Source organism: Corvus moneduloides, chromosome 19, assembly GCF_009650955.1.
Source record: "Corvus moneduloides isolate bCorMon1 chromosome 19, bCorMon1.pri, whole genome shotgun sequence".
Classification (NCBI taxonomy): Eukaryota; Metazoa; Chordata; class Aves; order Passeriformes; family Corvidae; genus Corvus; species Corvus moneduloides.
In genome coordinates, this window is record NC_045494.1 from 12211314 (window position 1) to 12234191 (window position 22878).

The window sequence follows — 22878 nt, forward strand, 5'->3', positions numbered from 1 at the left end:
AATACAAAATCTGGCAACAGACCAGATGGCATCATCTTGTCTCCACCTTCCCTGATCCTTGCCCTGTTGTCACCAGCATTTTAGGTCTCTCTGAGCTCTTTCCAGGAGGCCTCTCCACGGTAGCACCCCAAAAGAACCCTGCAGCCCCTGGGACCCTTCTCTGACACAGGGCACCCGGGAAGATGAAACGTGAAATGTTCAAAACAGACCAAAGGAAGCATTTCTAATGCGAGTAATTATCCTGTGGCGCTTCCTGCCATGCGATACAGGCGAAGCAAATAATGCAGAATGATTCCTCAAAGACTCAGTTACTGAGTTGAATAACAGCATCAGCTGCAATTTCGCTGCCTGGGTCTCATATTATGAAGGCTCCTGGTCCCTGTGCTTCGAACTAATCCCCTGCTGGGATTAGAAAAGCAAACAATATCTCTGTTTCAGTGACAGTCACAACTTCAGGTAATAAGGAGGGCTCAGGCATAGGCTGGGGAAGGAGATAAAGCATTAGTTTTGTACTCACTTCTCCAATGGACCACTTTAGTTTTCCCAGACTATTTTCCCATGTAGTGGAGGAAGCCTGTCTCTAATGGGGGTGCCTCACCTTTCCTTAAAGCCTTAAACTACTTAAAAATCTAAAGCACCTTACAAGTGTAAGGAACTCGGATTTTTCTGAACAAGCCACCACCCCTGGCTGCAGGGAGGGGCCAGTTCCCACTTAGCATCTGCAGGCAACTCCCAGGCATGGTCAGGTGGCTTCATACCACAGTTTTTTGGATGCTGAGCTCCTCTGTCCCAGCCCGTGCACAAAGCAGGTTTTTGAGAGCCAGACAGCCCCGCTGATGAGGAGCATGCCACGACTGTGCCCTGCCTGAGCTCAGAGGAGCTGCTGTTTGCATGCCCAGGTTGGCACATCCCTCCTCCTGAAGTAGGTGCCGGGGCTACTGCTCTGCAGTGTCATTAAGGAGCAGCTATTTCATGCCCTTACAGAGTAACCTCGATGCTGCTACATGAGTAAATGGGGAAGTTACACAATAGGTCGTAACATTTCAGGCCCTATTAGGAACAAAAATGCCTTTGTGAACATGCGGGTTACTGAATAACCTCCTCCATCCCCATAAAAAACTGTGAGTGGGATTGAGCTTTTTTTTCTTTAAAAAAAAAAAAAAAATCTGGTTTATATGCAAATCAGGATCTTGAGGCTCCTTTTTGTGTCTCCACAGCTTGCTTGCCTTGCTCTCAGCCTATCAGCTATCCTCAGAGCAGGGTTTTGGTAGGACTGAGATCCAAAACAGCTTTTGGGTCCCAAGACAAAGAGGGCTGAGATTGTGCTTTATAGAGCAGGAGCAAAAGTGCCCCTGAAACACCCAAGCCCATCCATCTTTGAGCATGTTAAACCTGCTCCATGCTGCCTGAAAAATGGGAAGACAAGTCAGGGTTGGTTTTGGGTTTTCTCCGAAAAAAAGCAGAACCACCCTGCAGAGAGGGAAGAGGAGAGGGAAGAAGAAGATAACAACCCATGTATACATGTAGTCACGCTGCCACTCATCTGCTGGCACAAGGTATCCCAGTTAACAACCCTGAGGTCAGAGCTTGACCTTCTCCCACCCCACAGTGATTGGATGGATTCAACGATCCAGGTGATAATGGGGCACTCTGCGGTTGCTGACTGGGAGAGCAGCAGGGTGGGAAGGTGTACATAACCTCTCAGCCCATCCCTGCCCTCTGCCATCCCCCAAGTGCATCCCTGTTTAGGGACTGATGTGCCTGTTTATCACAGGAACATTTCTCAATCATTGTGAACCCTCTGGAGATGACCCTGAGCTGCTGTAAGTACCAGACTCTGGACCCTGTCCAGCAGCCCCTCACTGGGCACATCTGAACACTCGCAGACTGCTCCTTCTCCTGCTGCTTTCCCATCTGCTGTCTCCTCCGGGCCACCTCCAGTTTTCTTCCTCTCTGTAATAACCACGGTTTTTATGGATTAGCTGCAGCAGAGACACTGATGTGCAGCAGGTGCTGGTGCCCTCCACCCCTTTATTGACTGCTGCTTGTTCCCTGCAGCACTTCCTCACACAGATCCAGCCTTAAAACTGACTGAGGTGGGGCACCCTGGCACGGCCAGAAGTGACCTGAGCTTGAAGTTGGTCGGGGGGACTGAAATGACACAGCTCCTGCTCTTGTGCTGAACTGTTATCAGGTTCTCCAAACAAGCCCTTGTTTTCACACAGAGCCAGATGGGTCCTCTCTCCCTTCTGCCAAGCTCCTCACTTTCCTCCTGGAAACCTCCCCTGCACAGAGCCCTGGGAACTCCAGAGCAACAGCTCTGTGCTTTTTGACCCTCATTTCCTCTTCTGAGCCAAAGAGAGTGATTCTCTCATAATCAGATTTCTCAGACCTTTTCCTTGAAGGAACATTGACGTTTCTGTAACTCTAATTATGTTACTGGCATTTCCCACTGTCTGCACTGGGGACTGCACTGTGCTGGGTAAGGCTAAGGTGCTCAGGCTGTGAGACCCCAGAAAGACCCACAGGCACATCTGTCATCAAACAGTCACCCAAAATCACAGCAGAGGCAGGAGCAAAGTCAGCCCAAGAGCTCCCATCTCACGATTCCCAAAGTAGCACTTTCACCACTGGATAATGCACTTGAAAGCACATTTATAAATAAACTTGGGCCTTGTGTAAACCAAATTAGAATACACTGGCAAGTTATTCGAGGAGGCTGGCAGACACATTCTTTACCTCAGGTGTCAGCCACAGCAGAGTGTTAGGGGGCTTGCATTACAGGGAACACTTTGTGACTTTGAGTTATATTGCACTTAACCTGTAAGTGAAACAATAACAGCTTGGTCTATGGAGATAACACCCCAGATCAACTCCCTCCAATAAATTAGGGAAACATTCCACTCCCCAGCCCTGCAGTCTCACACCTCTAAATATCAACACAAACTTCAAGGGTTGGATGGAAAAAAGGGTGTTAAGTCTCATGGTGTTTGAGGAATTTCCCAATATGAACTAAATTAACTTTCTGGCTGCACTAACCATAGTGGTTGAAACCAGCCCCATCTGAGACAGATGCAGGGCAAGAGACGCAAGCAGCTGTTTTGCACATGAAATCAGATTGAGATTAACACTTACCCTTGGAGTTCTCACTCTGGGGGTAAAATACAGCTTCAGGGACCTCTTTGTCTAAAAATACCTCTAGTTTCTTCAGTGGACTAGAATGGACAGGCTGTGAGAAGTAAAAAATAAAAATCACCCTCCAAAAGGAAACCATTGACATACATTCATCCTCTTTGATTCCTCTGGCTTGACATTTTAAGGATTATACCTAAACCATGGAAACCAAGTTCATCAAATTCAACTGGAGAAAACCACTCACTGCTGCACTCCACTGCTGCAGGAGGACAAAGGCAGCACAAAACGTGACAGAAGGATAAGGATAATACAAGGATAAAAGCGGAATTTTGTACAGGGAAATCTCTTAGTGAGGAAAAGAAATGGGAGAAAGGGAATGTTTTCATGGATGCAAGCTGATGTAGACTTGTGCACTGGGGACATCAACCATGCTTTTTTCTCATTTATTGGTATTTACATAAATCTAAAATTCTGGAGAAGAGAAGGATAGTTCAGGTGCTGACCAGACTGGATAAAATGGATCAGAATTCCCTGGACGCTGGTCTCTTTTACCCCTTCCCTGGTTAAAGGCGAGCCTGAGCACTCCAGTAGCCAGCCGGTGCATCCCCCGTGGCCTGGCAGCACATCCCAGAGGAATCAGCTCATTTAGGCCACTCAGCAGATAACACGAGTTTGTTTTTGGAAAGGCAAAGCAATCTGTCCATAAGGATTTCTCACGCTTCATGTGCCAGCCCTGGCCAGGGAAATACAACATTAACTACATCAAAAGATATTGTTGAATGAATAAATTATAAAAGCATCCAGGGTACCTATCTGGGGTATTATTTTACACACTGGTGCCGAGTAGGTTAAAGGAGCATGTTTTGCTGTTATTGCATTCCCAGCTCTCTTTGCAAGGGCTCAGCATCGCTGTGAAAGTGAGACTATGGACATGAGCTCCCTGCCGGCACAGCAGGACCAGGCACAGAATTTGCCAATGTCACCTCTCCTCTAAGCATTACCCTCCAGAGACAGACAGCACACACTGCTCCCGGGCAGGACAAGAGGAAGAAGAGCCCTCCAGACAAAGCTAAACACGAGTCCATTGAAACAAGTCCTCAAATTGCAATTTCACAGCCCCATGCTGCCAGTGAAGCCCTGGCCTCCTCCTGCTCCTCCCTGCAGTCAGCTCAGTATAAACATCCTGCTTAGCCAGCATCCACCTCTCAGAGACACAGCTCTGGTACAGGTACACTGGTACTGGAGCACCCATGGACCAGTCCACATCTGAGGATTTCCAGAAGCTTTGTCAACACTATACAGTTAAGCCTCACAACCCTTGTGTGGATGGGCTGAGCATTATCCATCATGGTTTCTTAGCTGTGGAAAGAGAGGGAGAGAGTCCTCGAGTGCATTATCTAGTATTGCACAGAAATCCTACAAAAGAATTAGGATTATCACCCAGATCTCTGGATTACCAGCCTTTTTATATGCAATATATTCCTGATCGAAACCATACAGTCCACCTCAGGGTTTTGCTCACAGGAAGATTTCTAACCAAGCAGAGTTTAAACAGTTGCATTTTTTATAAGAAGAAAGAAAAAGGAAAAGGAAAAAAAAGAAAAAAGAAAGAATAAAGGAGCCAACTACCATTTCAACTGGCAATAAAGCACAAAGCTTGTGTTTGTGCTAAGAGCAGTTGTTGGGAAACTTTCAAAACAAAGTTTCCTAAATAGTACCAGGAGGAGCACCCAAAAGTCTTACTGCTAATCCCAGAATTACCTCCTTTGCTGAGCCCAAGTTCCATTCATGGAGCAGGAGGGTGAACACCTGACCCCATAAAGCTACAGGATCACAGCCATTCCCATCAGTGGGACGAGGGTCTCACTTGAGGTTGTTTAGTGGGTGAATGCTATTGCCTTTGGCATGATGGACCTCCCTGGGCCACCGTAAACTCTTACAAAACTCTATTAATTTTGGCCTTTTACCCAGAGAAATAAAAACCTGTTTGGGACTAAAGCCTACCCACACATAGAAAGGCTACAAAATTCAGTGGTGGTGGGGGGGAAAAGCAGCTCAGAGCCAGAGGCAAAAATGGGGATCTGCTGCTGCCTGGCAGCAAATTCAGACTCCTCATCACAAAAGATTTTAATTTGGCCCCTGCTGTACAAGCACAGCCCCTGATAGGCCTATCTCCCCAGGCAAGGCAGTAAATTACATGTGCCCACATCTGGCCCCACTGGTCCCCTGTCCATATGTCAACCCGCAGTGCTGGTTACCAGGGCTTGGGAGCCCCAGCGCTGAACGTCCCCAGCTCCCCCTAGCCAGCTCTGGGGTTGATTTCAAGGTATATCATCCCAGCCACCTCCCAGAGGTGTTATTTGCCATCTGGAGCTGGGCAAGCATTCCCAATGAATGTATTATCCATCAAAAAGCACACTTTTCTGCAAACTCAAATTGTTTATACTTGAAATATATCTTGCTCGGGAAAGAAAAATCCATAAAATAAAATTGTTGGTGTTCACAAAGCAAAATACTTCCATTTTCTTCTGAAATGGTGTCCTTGTTTTTGAGGTGAGAACAATCTTTATTTACAGAAAGAAATTAAAAGAATTGAAAACTGAAATACAACAAAATATTTTCTGGATTACTCAAGATCAGATGGTTAAATTAAAAAAAAAAAACAAATCAAACTCATTGCAATGATTTCCCTCTTTCCATGCCCAAAAAAGTTCAGATCAATCCAATTCAGCTTTAGCAAGTCTCGCTAAAACCAAAACCCAGATTGGGGGCACAGACAGTGGTGTAATAAAAGAGATATAATTGTCCTTATTCCATTCCCCCCGGAACGATGCGGTCCACAACATATTTGACCCTAAGGTTTTGGGGAACCCAGGATTTCACTCTGAGCTAATTTACACAAAGACTGCACAAACAGGTGACATTCATTCTACAAGCCTTTCTGGCCCATAAATGCTGATGTTGATCCCCCTCTCCCTGCTTTTCCACCTCCCAAAACCAACACTGCAAGGACCTGAACAGATGCCAACAGCTGGGCTTCCCTAAAAGCCACTGTGGGTACTGCTAAAGCCCAGCCTGTTGAACCAGCACCCTGGGCCAACCTTTCCCAGTGCTCAGGGATCACTGCACAGAGGGTGCTCAAGGATGGGGAGTGAAAGTATCACAGCACAGTCTAAGGCTTTTTTCTTCTTTAAATATGTCTACAAAATGAAATCATTTTGACTCCAGGCTGTTTACAGCTGTCACATCTGAAACAGATTTTGCCACTTTGGTGTCAGAAGGCTGGGTCTGCAAAAAGAGACATAACATGAAAACCTTCATGATAAGGAGCCAAATCATTTGTAAATTGAGCCATAGGGTCTCTGGTGGTGTGACATTAATTTAATTCTCTTACTGCCATGCTTAGGCAGAAACACTCCCTACCTAGCTTGTGATCACAGGAAAAAGAGTAATAACCACATAACAAGGATCCCCAGGAAAAAAAGGTGGGCTTTTGAAGGGACTGTGCTTCTGAGTATTTACATTTCAATGGGATGGAAAGCATAGTTTCTCAAGTATGCCTTGCCAAACTCTCTGAAACACCCTTTTCTTTCTGTTTGATTAATCATTTCGGGCTTAGAGTCTTTTAAAATACTGCTACTTCTAGAGAGCAGACAAATGTGTGTCCCCTCAGATAAATGACAAACCTTAAGGCTCTGCTTTGCTCTTTTCCTCTTTTAGCTACTTCAGCTCCTAAATCAGTAAATACACAGCATAGATTTTCTGACTATGTAAGAAGAGCTGGTGGATTTGAAAGACTAAAGCAATGTTGCAGGTTTCCCTGCTTCAAGTAGGGCTGAGAAATTACAAAATCTAATCTAATAAAAAGGTGTTTCTTTCCAAGTGCTCAGCGTGATTAAAAACCAGCCAATTAAAGCTGTGATTCAATATAAAACCTGAATGTTTCCAAATGTATAAAACACTTGACACAAGCCTGACATCTGCCCTTTCCCTCCAGCTTTCCATATGGAAAAGAGATCTACCTGCCATCTCTGGGCTGCTCTGCAGCAAAGGAGTTTGGACTGAGCTAAACTAGATTTGCCAGCGAAATCTTTGCCTTCAGCACACGTCCTAAACACAGATTTGTTTCACTCCTTCACAATTCCTAAAGCTGCTTTGTATCACATAAAAATACTCTACTGGCTCAAACTCCCTTGCCCTGGACAGTCATTGGTCTGACAGTGGCAGCAGGAGATGCTGTTTAGAGAAAACCTGCGAGCCTGACCGCTCCTGCAGCTCCTTCCCTTTGTACAACAGGCATCCCCAGCTGCTGGATGTGGGATTGTAACACCATATCCCTGCCCAGCCATTTTAGTGTCCATTTATTAAGCTTCTGTGCATGACTTCTCAAAACTCCCCTTTGAATCTGCTGATTTGCCACCTTCACCATCTTGCAAACCTCTCCTATACTGCATTTCAGCATTCTCATCTCCAAACTGAAGTCACAGCCACAGGAAGCAGCTTTTCCATTCCTATTTTACTACAGCACCTTCTCCAGGTACACCTTGGCCTTCACAGGACTAATTTTATTTCATTGCAGAACTAGTTTTAAAAGATGAGTGATCAAAGTATAATTTGGCCACATGTGCTGTCAAGGGGACCACAAAGACTGTGCTGGCACAACCTCAGCGCTGAGTGAGGAGCTCAAGGGGACAAGTTCAGGTCTCAGATGCTGCAAAGTTTCCTAATCCCAATGTCACTTTTTTCTGAGCTGCTTTTCTCAGCACCATGAAGTCCTCCAGACACAGGATGATCCTCCTGCTACCAAGGTATTTCCAATCCCAGAGGCAGTCTGATCCTGCTCATCAATCCCAGCTCCATGCTGGGTTGTACAATGTGGACATGTCCACCCACAAGTGCTGGAGCATCCAGTTCTACTCCCTTCAAAGAGAGTAAAAATGCTGTGTCACAAACAGCTGGCAGCTTTAGAGCTGGTTGACATGTTTTTGAACCCTAAGAGAAGTTGAAACAGTTCAAATTTCATTTCAAGTGGTCACTACTCCTCCTGAGGGCTCACATACATCAATCTCATAGGCAGTGGTAATATATCTGTATTCCATGAGTATCTACACACTCAAGAAATATGAAATACTAATTTGTGTTCCACTTACCTATATACAAAACTAACAATCAGCAAAAGGGAAGGTTTCACAGAAAAAAAAAATCTAAAGCTTTATTAAATGTGGTGTGCAGAAGTAGTCTTGAAAACAAAGAAAAGAGAATTCAGGTTAAGAGGAGAAAGTGAATAAATACACCAAACTGCAAACCAAAACAAATGTTTTGGCCTGGGAGAAAGGGTGGAACCCAAGCTGCATTTCTGGAGAGCTGAACCCTTCATTCCTGCTGGGTGCTGTTCCAATAACCGCCACACTTTGAGGAAAAGACTCTTCTCCCTTTGCTGTTAACCAGATTAACTCATGATTCTGCACAAATATTCCTTTGTAAAGCCCACAGGAACTGCTGAGGTTTCTCGGGAATCCCTCTGGGATTTCAGACCCTCAGCAGTGTGGACAGCAGCCCGTGAGCAGTGCCACCTCTGCCCGCAAGATACCAGGGAGACATGCCGAGGAAAAATTTCTGTAGGAAGAAGAGGTCTTTTGAGCGAAACACCAGGAAGGAAAGTCCTGTTCCCTCCCATCTCCTCCTCCAGCAAGCACCCTGCAGGTCTCCACCAGGCTGGGAAGGTGAGACGAGGAGAAAATGGATCATTCTCTCATGTAACTCTACTCTGACATTGTTTTAGCATTGACATTGTTTACTCTGACACTGGCCAGGATCCTCTTATCCTTATATTAAGGGATTCTAGATCTATCCTGGCTGAGAAGAACTTCCTGGAGCTCTTGTACCTCCAAGCATAAGGGGTAATTCTTTGACTTTTCTTAGTACAATTGCAAATAGCAATAGCTTCAAAGTCTCAAAGCCTCATAGTAGGAGGAGAACGAGAGAACACACTTGGCAGGCGTTCATCCTACGGCCTAAATCCTGCCCAGAAGGTGCTCAGTCATGGGGATAACTTGGCACTGAGAGCCTCCCCAGGATGGGACCTTGCTGCCATGCTGAGATGTGAATGTATTCCTCCACCCTGTCCCTGTCCCGTAGCTCATCCTGTGGGAACACAATTATCTCTGACTTCCTCCTCCTTGGAGAATGGAACAGAAGAAGAATCCAGTTTGATGCATTTTGTCTTGGATACCCAAGGATTTGGGACACAAAAGGCATCACACACCTTCCTTGTTTTTAACGAGACCTTTAACTCAACTCCCAAAATAAAAGTGAAGATTTTCTTTTATTTTAAAAAGCATAACTCAAGCCAGAACCATTTCTCCCTTCAACTTTGCTGCTTTGATCTCCGCTGAAATTCTTACGAGAACAATGTCTGATGGAAATGTTAAATCCTGACCCAAAGGGAAGCAGAATGGCTTTCCAAGGCATTGACCACCCCATCTCAAAGCCATCATATTCCTTGTGGGATGGCTGCTGGATCAGTCCTCACTGGCACTTGAGCTGTCAGCTGCAAGGGAGGGAGATAACTGGAGCTGAAACTCTGAATAAAGCAGACCAGACTCCCAGACCAGGCAGACCTGTTATGGCTAAAGAACTGCTGCAATATGTTGTAATCACAACTCAATTGCAGCCCAGTATTATTTTCATCATAAGCCTGTTTTATTGTATTTTTCATCCAGGTAAGCACTGAAGGACTTTCTCACAGAGCAGCTCTATCCCGCTCTCAGGGAAATCTCCTCTGTTTAACATCCACACTGCGGGTTAATAAATACCACGGTGTCATTTCCTCCACTTTCTGGTTTTAGCAATGTCAAAGGGCAACAACACTGCAGCAGAAACCAAGTGCTGAAAAAGGAAACAGTGGGGACCAATAATATCTGAAATGGTTTTACATCCCTCATTCAAATTCTTCTAAGTTTACTTCATATTCATGGCTATTTTGAGGAAAAGCTCTGATTTGGTATCACTGTCCAATCCCATGAAGTACTGAATACCAGCAAGTGGCAGGTGGAAACATCTACATAGAGATTTTTTTGACATCCCAAACTATCTGACAGCTTCCCCTTTTTCTTGATTTATATGAAAAAAAGAGCACAGAAGAGGATTTGATTTAAAGTTTGTTAGAGAGATTCACAAGTCCTTCTGGTATTTCCTTTAAAAAATTAAAACAAGTAAAAAAACCCTACTAACAATGACAAAATCCCCCTAAACTAATACTTTAGTTGCATTTAAAAAAGAAAGACTGAAACTCTTTGTTAACTATAATTCTCAGGTTACCATGAGATTTTTATTGGAAATACTTGAAAAATCCTTCCTCCTCTGTCCTGCACCGCAGTCAAAATATTATTATTAATTATTATTATTAATTATAATAAATAACAGGCTTTAATGTGTCCAAGTAGTTCACTGTGTTTACCAAAAACCATGAATTCTACCAAATAAGTGCACAATGTGATAATCTTTTGGCAGTGAAAATGAGCAGAGATGTCATTAAAATTATATTTTTCCCTGATGTGTTTTAGGATTAATATATTTGAAAATCACAGCCCCAAACCAGGCCAGTCCTCACACTGCAGGAGTGAGTAGGCACATCCTCAGAACCCAGCTCTCCCTGTAGCCGACCCCACGCAAGCCTCCACCTTTTGTAGGAGGATTCCACATTTATGGAAGTGCTGTTACTTAAGAAAGGCTCTTTTATTCACAGTTTCGAAGCAAAACTGCAAACGGGCAATTTGAGTCACTCAGCTCCACTCCCAAGATGAAGCCCTGGACTGGAGCCACCCCTGTCAAGGACCAAAACCCACCAGCATCAGCTAAAGCTTTTAATGAGGATTTCAGCAGGAGACAAGCAGTGGGTGAATGGCAACTGATTAATCATCAGAGAAGGAAGGCTCCGCAGTGACCTGCTGGCCCTGCAGCAGAAGGAATCATCGAATGGCCAGGGTTGGAAGGGACCTTAAACAGCATCCTGTTCTATCCCCTGCTGTGGGCAGGGACACCTTCCACTAGACCAGCTTGCCCCAAGCCCCATCCAACCTGGCCTTGGACACTGCCAGGGATGGGGCAGCCACAGCTTCTCTGGGCAACCTGTTCCAGCACTTCACCACAATTACAGGGAAGAACTTTTTGTAATATCCAATCTAAACCTACTCTCTGTTGGTGTGAATACATTCCCCCTCGTCCTGTCACCACATGAGCCTGTAAAAGCCAGGATAGCCCACGAGTTTGGTCCATCCAATCTATGGGAAAGCAAAGACAATTGGGTGGAACATGATGTTCCACAAGGAATAGTTTTCCACCCATTTGCCATCTCATGACTGCTGTCACAGGCTGTGGATGGACCACGTTCTGAGGAGAGCCCAAGGATGAATGCTGCCCTGACCTAACAGGAGCTAGGCCTCCAGGCAGGTTCCAATTAGCCAAAATTAGTCAGCTGTGGCCAGGGTTTTTCTTCCTTTAAACACAAAAGAGTGTGAAAGCAATAGCCCTTTTCTCCACATTGCCCACTCAACCCTTTGTGGCCTTACCCCCTTCCCCAGGGAGCCTCCTCCAGTTTTGTTTCTCCCCTTCCTGAGCCGTGCCAATCATTAAAGACTCTGAGCAGCCCCATTATCATCCTGGGCAATTCTTAACTCATTAGGCTTTAAAGTTGTTGAAAAAAAAACCCAAACCAAGCAAATGCTTAAGCACGATAAAAGGATGTTAATGTTTTACCCCACCGACAATGACTGAGCCTGTAGGACAATTATTACGGATATTTCCATGGGTTTAGTGTTACTCTTTTCCTGACGTGAGGTCCTTTGCGTGGCATCTAATTAAAAATAGAGGAGTTTAATCTGCAGCCAACCTCAGAGGTTGATTTGAATTCTCCCACTGTGAACTTTCAAACATGGAAGCACGCCTGTTTGCACCGATGGGATCCAATATCCTGCCTTTGCAATGGACTTTTTACATTTTGGCAGGCTGCACGCCCAGGACTGTGCCAGACTGCAGCATTAATAATTCACTACCTGATCTGATCTTTCAGCAGGAAACACAAGTAAAGATGACGTTAAGTGCTGCTTCGCTTCCCCTCCTCTGCCATTCTCCTGTTGTGTCTTCAGATTGTGCTTAATCTGATGGGAATTTAGTATTAAATTAACACAAAAAGTCACATTTTAGGAGGTCAAAACCACATCTACAGCTGAAGAGAGAAACGGGATTTCCTGCTGAGTTTACTTTTAAAACCAGCATTTTAATTTTTGTTCAGATCTCTGTACAAGAAAGAGATTAAATGTGTTTAGAGTAGGATGCAGGATGCAGGATAGCAGAAATTTTAGATTCCTAATGAGCAGCATATTAGCACTTTTCTCCTGGTTGTGTGAAAAAATAAGTTACCTGTGGAGATGAGAGGACATTTTCCTTCTCGAGGGGAAGAACTCCATTTTCCAGCAAGATTTGCAAGTTTTTTCTCTGCATTGCAGCAGAAGAAAAACCTCCTCTAGGAGTAAACTCCAAAACATGTTTATATGGTTGAAAATGGTCTAAGCCATTTCTCCAGTGCCAGGTAACAGCCAGCTGCACACACACCTGCACCTGCTCAGCTAGGGGATTGTGGACCATGTACTCCCAAAAGCTTTCTTCAGTGACAAAGCTGCTGTCTCAGAGTCCTCAACAGCCAAAGTGACCTAAAGGTTTTAGCAAGTTACAAGTGTTCCCCTTCTCAGAGACCGGATTTTGCTTTAAACAAAAAAAACCAAAACACCAAAAACGTGCAAACAAACAAACAAACAAGCAAACCCCCTAGAAATCTGAAGAAGATAACCTCAATTTTGACCAAACAATTTCACTCAGAGTGTTTTGTAGAAGGTGCAGTTTTTCACGTAGCCCTATGTACTTTCTATTTGATGCCTTAATTATTGCATCTCCAAAGCTATTAGAAGGAAGGGAAAATACTTTGCTTTCTTTTCCAAAATAGACTGTGCTACTATTTAGCACTCATCCACTGCTCTGGTACTGTTATCACATTAACACTTAGAGATCCCAAGCAAGGTCAATGCCTTTGTCTGTCAGCCTTTGTACTGACAAGAGACGGTCCTTGCCCCAAAGACCTTAAAATATAAATAGATAAGACAGACAAAGGGAGAAAGAAAGGGAACATTTCTATCATCGTCACAGATAGGAAACAGGAAGATAAAATGGTTTGCTGGAGGTCAGTGACACAGAGCTGGGGAAAGAACACTCTTAAGTCTCTGTCAAGTGTCTTTAACCATGAAGCTGCCCAAAGAAAGCCTGTATTTCCTCCAGCGTTTCATTTAGGTACCTGCAGAGATGCACAGAAAAGGAGGCTGTAAGAAATCAGTGCAGACATTCAGAGAGGTTTAGTTTCCAAGAGGAACTTCTGAAAGGGAAATGGCATAAACAGCAGAAGTTTCACCAAAGCTAAGTCCAAAAGCAGAGACCAAAACTGGCAAGTCTGGACTCTACTGCTAAGAACACACAAGTTGAGAAAAGCAGCCCCAGAGCCACTCCTCAGTGTCCGTATTAACAGAAAAAAATGGGATGTGGTGGTCAAGAAGTCACTCTCCAAGAAATAAGAGCAAGAATTTAGGGCAGGATGAGATGATGCAAGAGCTTAAATTGATCTGCCTTTGGTGTGCCAATGACAGCAGAACGATATGCCTGGTTTAGTTCCACATTTCTGATAAAGACTGATACATTAAAAAGACAGTGGGACCTCTTTTGGGCAGAGTCAAAAGAATTGAAGGACTAAGTTCGTGGCTACCTTTTACACTGCTATACAAAGTCAGGAAAGAAAAAATAAAGGGGGGAAAAAAACCCCACCAGACTTTATGGCATAAGACATGCTGTAGAAGAATTTGCACTTCAGCTCCATTTAGTGACTGGTGTCTGCCCTTGTCACGTGAGATTTCCCACCCTTTATTCATTTTTCTTCTTGTGTCATGAAGAACGTCAGAGAAAGAGCTCCCCCTTTCTCCCTCACAAGCTTTACATCCCTGTGCATCTGGGGGCAGCTGGCTCTGTGATTAACTGTGCACAGGGTGGTGGCTCTTATCCCTGGCTGTGACATGCCAAGCAGGTAATGTTAGAAGTCTTATGTTGAAACAGAGTTTAAGAGTCTGTTTAGTTAACCTAGGTTAAGTTCTGCAGTTTCTCTCTGCTTTCTCTGCCTTTCTCCAAACATAACTGGTCAAGGGAATTTGCATTTTTGGGGGTTTTTTGAAGGCTTTGTCTTCCCAGCATTGTTGGTGTTAGACCACAGCAGGGACATCTATAGTGACACATAAACTATACAGCAGTGCAGGAAAAAACAAGTCACATCTATTTCACCAAAATCTTTCAGTATGGGGTTTGTGCTCAGCCTTGTTGCAAGACTCTGCACTGACACAGGTAAAGGAGATTAATTTTGGCACTAGAGTGTAAGAGAGCATCCTGGTCCACACAACTGCAAGAAGAGCTTGTCCCAGCTCAGCTCTGGATTTTTCCTTGGCCCACAGCAAGCAGTTCTGGGTTTTGTCTCAGCCTGGATGAGTGAAGGAGTAAAGCCACGTCTACATCAGGCTGTACCTCTTAGACCACGATTGTCTTGGTTGCTCCATGGCTGTAACTCTGCCAGTTTATGCAGCCCCAGTGGGTTTGTGCTTGGCTTTCTAGGGACACTGCAGAGCCACGGGTATCCTCTGCTTTCTAGACCCTTCCCAACAAGCACAGGACTGCACACAACCAAGTCTGAGAAATAAGAGAGTTTAGAGCAACAAGCACACCACCAAAATGAGAAACACTGCCTGCCTCACACTGCACACTATCGGTTTATCCATTCTTAATGCAACCCTTGGAATATTTTCTTGCCTTTTTTCCCCCTTCCTCACATCTATTGCTCTCCCATCCATACTTCCCCCAAACAGTAATGTCTTCCAACCTCCTCCAATTTTCCTCCCCAAACAAGAGGAGCCTGCTGAGCAGGACGGGGAGCAGAGGCCCTTCCTAATTGGACTGGTCATGGAGATTGTTCATCTCACAAGAGCAGCACCCACAGGGACCTCCCAGTGCCCAAACCTGCCTTCAGACCCACACCTGTCCTTTGTCACAGCTGGGCTGGCCGGATCTGGAACCTAATCCCAGGAGGAGTGGGGAGGGAGGTTATTTTATCTATTTTCTCTTCAGAGAAAGGCAAACAGGATGGGCATTAATGGATCTTGAGAAAGAAACATTACCCAAGTAAAACACACAGCAGGCTCTGAAGAAACCGATGTCCATGATGTTATGCCTGGATTCACCTTGGTATCTCCTTTTATAATAAGGACAGACTTGGGGAGGAAATGAAGACATGTAAGCACAGGACGAAGAAAATTTTTAAGAAGCATTGACCAAGTCCGTTCTAATTCAATGCAGGCTCCCCACAAGAGAAAGGGAGCTCAGACTTACTGCTGCCAGCCATCACCATTAGCCCCAGACACTTACCACCACCCATCCTGGCGTCCACTCAGCCTTAGTCCCACCTTCACAAGTAATGCCTGGACCAACTCATCCATTCACCAGAACACCCTTGCAGAGAGGTTCTCTTGCCAGAGAACTGTGAAGAACAGAAACATAATTTAAAAACATTGGGGAGGACTTAATGGAAATGGATGATGCCTCCATTTGAGCTGAAAGTCAAAGTTTTGTTTGATCTCATTTACCTGTTAGTAAATAACTAGTTCAGAGAACAACTACTGGCATGGACCTCAAAAGTTTATTTCCTTGGCAGTTTCTGGGGCTTGTATTACCTTCTGTAACAATAACACTGTAAAATTAGACCTGCATTAATGCTGAACTGCAGAGATTTCACAAAAGAGAGCAAACAGACCTGATCTGACCATCCAGGCACTGATTATAATGATCAGTGTAATAAAGATTTGACACTTGCAGGCTTGCCATGAGACACCTGCATTTGTGTACCAATTTTCCTCATTAAGCCCCACACCACAGACCTGCCACCTCCAGTCAGACCCTTCCTGACACTCCAGCAAGTGGGAAGCAACACACATCCCATGGGAGTTTCCCTTGATCCAATCCAATTTCTGGTTAAGATCTTTTAGCAACTACTTTTAATGCCAAAACACAATGTCCTTCAGCTGACAGGAGATGTGCACATTTCCAGTGGGAAATGAGAATATGTTTTAGAGTGCTTCTGCTGGAAGAACACATTCAGTAAGTGGGGGGTCTTCCCATTTCCCACTTCTTCTGAAGAAGCAGTTCATATTTCCTTTGGAAGTTTTCATTCTTCCAGTAAAATACAGTTTGTTTTTAAGCTGGAAACTTTAGTTGTTTTGGCTGAAGTGGCATGTTGTTACCTTTTGGGTTCTAACAGTTTAATTTTACTGTTTTGAAAAAACATTAGAGAGAAACTTACCTAAATGGGAGCTTTTATCACACAAGGCCATTAAAAAAACTTTTTGGAAAACTTTTGCCCAAGTAAAAATTGTTCTTAAATAACACTATAGTCCTGCTCAGATTTAACTTCTCCCTGTTTATTTTATTTAGCTTATGCACCGTGGTCACTGGCAGGAAATTAGAGGCAACCCCAACCTCAGATTTATTAACACACCTTTCTTGAACATGCTACTAGAGATTTATGATTGTCAGCTTTGACTTAGAAAACATTTGAATGACAAACCTTTCAAATGGAAGAGTTTTCAAAAATCTCTGTCCAGGATCAGCACCTTGTAAATTTGCCTGTCACAACTGTTTCTGTTTGAAATGTTCAAGTTTATTCTGATATTCACGTTTGTACTGAAAATGGAAAGTGTATCTAAGCAGTTATTGAGAAATATTATTTTAAAATAATGGAAAAAAAATAAAGCAGGTTAATGGGGGCATTTCTGATTTTTAAATTTAAATAAAACAAGCCAAATTTGGAGGTTTATGGAAGATAAAAAATTTACACAAAAGATTCTCACCACAGATTACCTCATAGTGATTTTCCATTTCCAACCCCCTTTCTTTTCCCACTGGCTCTCTGCCCTGTCCTGCAGATGAGTGATCTGTTTTCACCCTCCATTTTCCTCATTTGCCTCTAAAAAGGGGAGATGGGAAGGGAAAATCAGAAAAAAAAATTTTTTTGAGAGAATATTTGGGCCAGTTTCTTTTTCTTGGTATTATTCTTACCAAAAATATTCAAAGCTTGGGTCTTATCATTATTTTTTCTCTTTCCAAATTAATCTTCAGCTTGTCTGACTTGTCATAGATGTAAGGAAAGAACTAAGGCCATGATTGGTCCAAAAAACAAAAACATTTTTCAAATTTTTAAAAACCTCCATAGGATATTCATTTTCAAAACCAAATATCACCCTCCTCACAAATAAAGACTGCTTTGCAATCTCTTCCCTCTGTTTATTAATTGCATTTATTTTTCTGTTCGTCTGTCTAAAGATTGTCTTTATTTGGGCTCTGGCAGGGGCAGAGTGGATGTCAGACACACAAACTCCAGCCCACAGCCATCCTGCTGACCACAGCTGGGATCCTATGGATAAGGAGAAACTTGGTCTTCAGGAGAGCTGCAAATATTTCCCTGAGCAGCTCAACTCACCCGCTCCAAGCCAGAGGAACTGTCGGATTTGTCTTGTTTTATTCTTCTAGAAGAAATACTGTAAAAGGTGGGGCAGGGGAGGATGCAGGAATGGGTGTTTTCATCCCAGGATGCTGCAAAAGAAGCTGGAGAGCTTCTGGGATGCCCATGGAGCACCGGCCCTCAAGTGCTGCCAGTGCTCTAATCCAGGGGTATTTGAAATTTCAATTATTTATGTGTTCATGCTGTGGGTTAATGCTGACTGACACTAAAACACTGCCTAGATTTAGCTTCATAAAATTTTTATCCCCACTACGAACTGCTAGTCTTTCTCCAATTTCATTTAAAGGAAACATAGTATTGAAAAGCCTATTGAGGAATTCATGAGCAACTAGCTACAACCTCACTTTTCCTCCTAGCCAAATCCTGGGACTTCATTACCATGGCAACACATCATAATTTTAATTCCCTTCCTGATTGCCACTGCAGAGAAACCAATACATCTGCTTGCTTTCCTTGCAGCCTGCCATGCCCTTTGTAGTGGGTGTAAAGGTTCACAGCATTTGCTTCCCAGGGCTCACAATCCAGAAGAGGATGCTGTGTCCTTTTTTTGGGTTAAACACCCAGAAAAGATCAATAAAATTCAGCAAACCTGACTCAGGCAACTCAGGCAATACCTGTGATGTTCTGACTTCTGGGCATCTCAAACACTCAAGCACAGCCCCGGGCGGTGGAAGCCCCCGGAAAGATCAAGCTTCCTATACATTGTGGGGTTTTCGGTATTATACAAGAAGGAAGAGCAGCTTCCACCACGGAGAGAACCGAAAAAGGGATGAGAGGTCTTTATGAGGACACAGGGTATCCAGCAACCATCATCCCTGGTTTGAGGTTTCACTTACTTTGGAAATTATCACACTCCAAAGCGTTTACAGGATTATAATCTCTCTGCTGGAATCTGAAAAGAGGCCTCAAACACCAACAGATGAATGATTATATCAATTATTTATCTAGTTCACATAAAATCACTTGTTTGAGGCTGAAAATCCTCATTCAGACCCAGAGCCTAACAGGCAGCCCTGGCAGGGGGTCACAGACATTTGGTGCTGCCTCACGTACAGAACATCAGTCAGTGAGCCCTGCAAGAAATCAGACAAGATGAGCCAGGGGTGGAGACAGTTGCTCCATTGCTTGAGCATGATCCATTAATGCTCCATTAGCCGACAGAGGTGATTTGCTGCAGCACCCCATCCCCTTCTCAATCCCACTTCTCCTGGGCTGAGCTCCGGTGTTCCCCTCTCAGTGCACCCCAGCCAGGATGGACACAGTGAGTGTCCCCGTAACAGGCATTCCTGTGGGATTAGACCTCCCATTGGCAGAAAATTCTGGGGTTTATTCCCCTCAAAACCCCCACAGCAGCAGTCCTGTGCACCAGTAACTTGCCTGTGGTGGAGCAGCCAGAAGCACAGACTCCCCATGGGTAAGCTTTTTCTAGTGCCCATCACACAGAGGTGAAGGCAGAAAGGACCTTCTGGAGTTCGGACCTGCCCTCTAAACCCACTTGAACTGCGTTATGCATGTATATTTATCATGCGTGTGCATATATCTAATATTTATTATATATGTGTATTTATAATGCCCAATTTTGTTGCAGCCATCTGGAGAGTCATAACTCATTTAAGCACAGAAAAGGCATGGGCGATTCACCCTTCTTTAATGGCAGGAATGAAGAAAAGAGCAGATTGAAACAGTGGAATCTATTTAGCTACAAACCAGCCTTTTCCCTCACCTCTGAAAACCCAGCCTTTCTTCTTGCTGAAGGGTTAAAATTTCTGAACAGAAACCACAGTGTTTTCCTTCTTTTTTCCTGAGCTTTTTTTTAGTTACTCTTTCAATATTGTTTTTCTTCTTCTAAAAAATAATCTAAGTAATTATAATAATAAAATGGATGTGAGCAAAATGGGTACTGCGGGGTTTATAAAACACAAATTTCCCTTTCCTTGGAAATTTGGTCTCTCCTACACTTAAGCCTTTCAAACTCTGCCCAGACTCCTAAGGTGGCATGAACCCCACAAGGCCTGTAAGGCCTGAAGAGGAAATCACTCCAATATCCAGCTCTCCTCAGCAGATGCAGGATTGCTAACACAGCATTGAGCACTGCCAGGGGATGCTGCCCTCACTGCAGTGGGGAAGGATCCTCATTGAGCATAAATTAATAAACATCTAATAAATGAGTTTGGTAATTCTGGACATGCACAGAAACATCTTTGGTGGGGGAGAATCCTGCAGCTGAGCTGGACTTGCTCAAACCTCACCGATTACCATCAGGTTGAGTATCCAACCATACATACACCCAGCAGGAATCAGCTCCTCAGCCAGCAAAGGACCACATTTGGTTTAGGCTTTTTAAATTTTTTTTAAACTGTTTTCTGAAAATAACCCAAGAAAAACCTTCCTTGATGTTCACTAAGCTGTTATTGGCAAAATATCACTGATGTGAAAACAAGGAATCTTTCTTAAAGGTTGAATGTATCCAAATTGCTCTAGCCCTTTCTTTTTTGCTATTCCTTTATTTATTTTTAAACTGATAACTACTCTCTGCAGTTTAATTAATGCAGAAAGGGGGAATTCCACTGTGATTTAGGAACAGAAAACACCAGCTCTCAGCCTGAGAGATCATGTAACCTCCATTAAAAACTAACTTTTATGTCCAAATTGCTACAAAATCCTCATAGTGTGTCAGGTCTGAATGCTGTGTCCCCTGGCTCCAGAGAAGCTTCTTGCCCCCCTGTGCAGTGGCAGGTAAGAATCTGGCTTTATGCTCAAGCCTGGCTTTATGTCAAAATATGACATTACTTCTTCCACAGTGTGTTTGTTGCCTCAGCACTGTGGTACAGACTTCATGGGAGATGGCGGCGTGGGCAAATTAGGTATCCCAGGTCCTCTAGTGTCTGAAATGAGCTGCAGTACATCCCAAATAATTCACTTTATGGTTATTCAGGGGTATGGATCAAAATCTTCTCTACAAATCCTTCCAGAGCTGTTATTCTGCCCAGTTAACCAATGAGGATTTTTTTTTGAGAAGACTTTGCTTCATAGCTGCTTCCTGTTCACCAGAGGGTTGGAGCAGCTGTGCTGTGAGGAAAGGCTGAGAGAATTGGGATTGCTCAGCCTGGAGAAGAGAAGACTTTGGAGTAACCTCCTTGCAGCCTTCCAGTGCCTGAAGAACCAACAGGAAAGATGGAAAGAGACTGTTCACAAGGGCCTGGAATGCCAGGACAAGGGGGAATGGCTTCACACTGACAGGGAGTAGGTTTAGATGGGATATTGGGAAGACATTTTTCCCTGTGAGGGTGGTGAGGCCCTGGCACAGGTTGCCCAGAGAAGCTGTGGCTGCCCCATCTCTGGAAGTGCTCAAGGCAAGCTTGGATGGGGCCTGGAGCACCCTGGGATAGTGGGAGGTGCCCCTGCCCATGGCAGGGGGTAGAACTGGATGAGCTTTAAGGTACCTTTCAACCCAAACCATTCTGGGAATCTGTGATTCTCTGATCCTCACTGATGCTCAGGACACGAAGATACAACCCTCAGCTGTCACACAGTCTCCCTGCAGTCAGACCAGAGAAACAGCCAGTACCAGAGGATGGTACAGTTCACACTAAAGTAGGTGGCCAATGTAGAGAAATTTTCCTCCTCCAAATATACAGAAAGCAGTGATTTAGAATGTATATTTACACAAAACTTCCACCTACAGCAGCAGGTGACACAAGTCCCACCTTGACCTCATTCTATCTGAGTTCATCTGCTGGGAAAACCCTGCAGGGTCTCCAGCATGAGTTGCCTCTGTCCTGGACCAACGGGTGAGGATCAGCATAGCTGGATGCAGGGCAAACAACCCCGTCACAGGTGACAGCAGGACCCTCTCAGGAAAATGTGGAGCTCTGTGGAGTACTAGGAAGAACACAAGCCACAGAGAAGTGCTTGAGCTGACTGCAGCATGCCTGACTTCCACCGCAGGTTGATTGATCTTTGCTTAAGGCATCAATGATCTGATTTTCTCCTCAGGTTTTCTTCCCAAATCCATAGCCAAGTGCAGAAGATACAGTCATTTAGACCTCGGTGAAACTCTGGGAAGGCAGAGGTACTATCAATGGCCCTGTGAAACAACGTGCATTTTTACACTAAGTACAGTTTTTTGATGTGCTGATTTTGTTGGCAACATGTTAAGCAGCAAAGTCAGTCAGGCCTTTCATTTCTCTAACCAGCTTTAAGGGATTTGTAATATTATACTCAGTTATTGGAGAGAAGAAGGAAATTGTTTGTCTGATTACAAATCTGTTATTTATTGTGCATTTAGAGCACAATCACCTAATGCAGGATATCGTATCCCAGTTTTAGGGAGGTGGGAGTGGAAATCAACAGTCCTGTCCTACCAAATGACATAAACCCACTCTGATCTCAGAAGTCACCTCCTGAATACTAAAGAGCTGGAACATAAAGGCTTTTAAAGAATATAGTTTCCAATTAGGTCATTGGTTTCAAACAGAGGGTGTACTAAATTAGTAACATTTGGTGGCAAATTTCTTTGAAGTTCTCATTAATCTTGGTCTTGGATTTGAACTTTTCTTGGCAATGTTCCTTATGGAATTTGGATCCCAGTTATGTCAAAACAACTGATTAGCCCCACAGTTTGAAGGCAGGGGGGATTAGGTAGGGCGGGTGTTAGATTTCATGAAAAGCCTATTTACCTACTCGTTTAGCATGACCAAATGGGAGGGCAGCCAGCAGGGGAGACGTGTTGGAAAGATTCCAGTGCTCCTGTCTAATTAGGGATCTCCACAGCAAAGGGTAGCAATGGATTTGTGAGAGGAGCCACTGTTCACATGCAGCTGCCCTCTGGGTCTGGGCAAGGGCTGAGGGCTTCCCTTGACCTGTGGTGGCTCTTCTGCATAATCAGACTGCCCACTTCCTCAGCTCTTGGGAAATTAGTGGGAAGGAAGAAATACTTTCAGGGAACATCTTTAAGTAGGGTCCTTCCTTCTTCATGAGTGGCCTAAAGCAAACTTCTCCCCAAAATCAATTGAACTCTTTCCATCTGTTCCAACACATTCAACACCAGGCTTCTGAATAGCTCAGAACCACCAAAACCAAGAACTCTT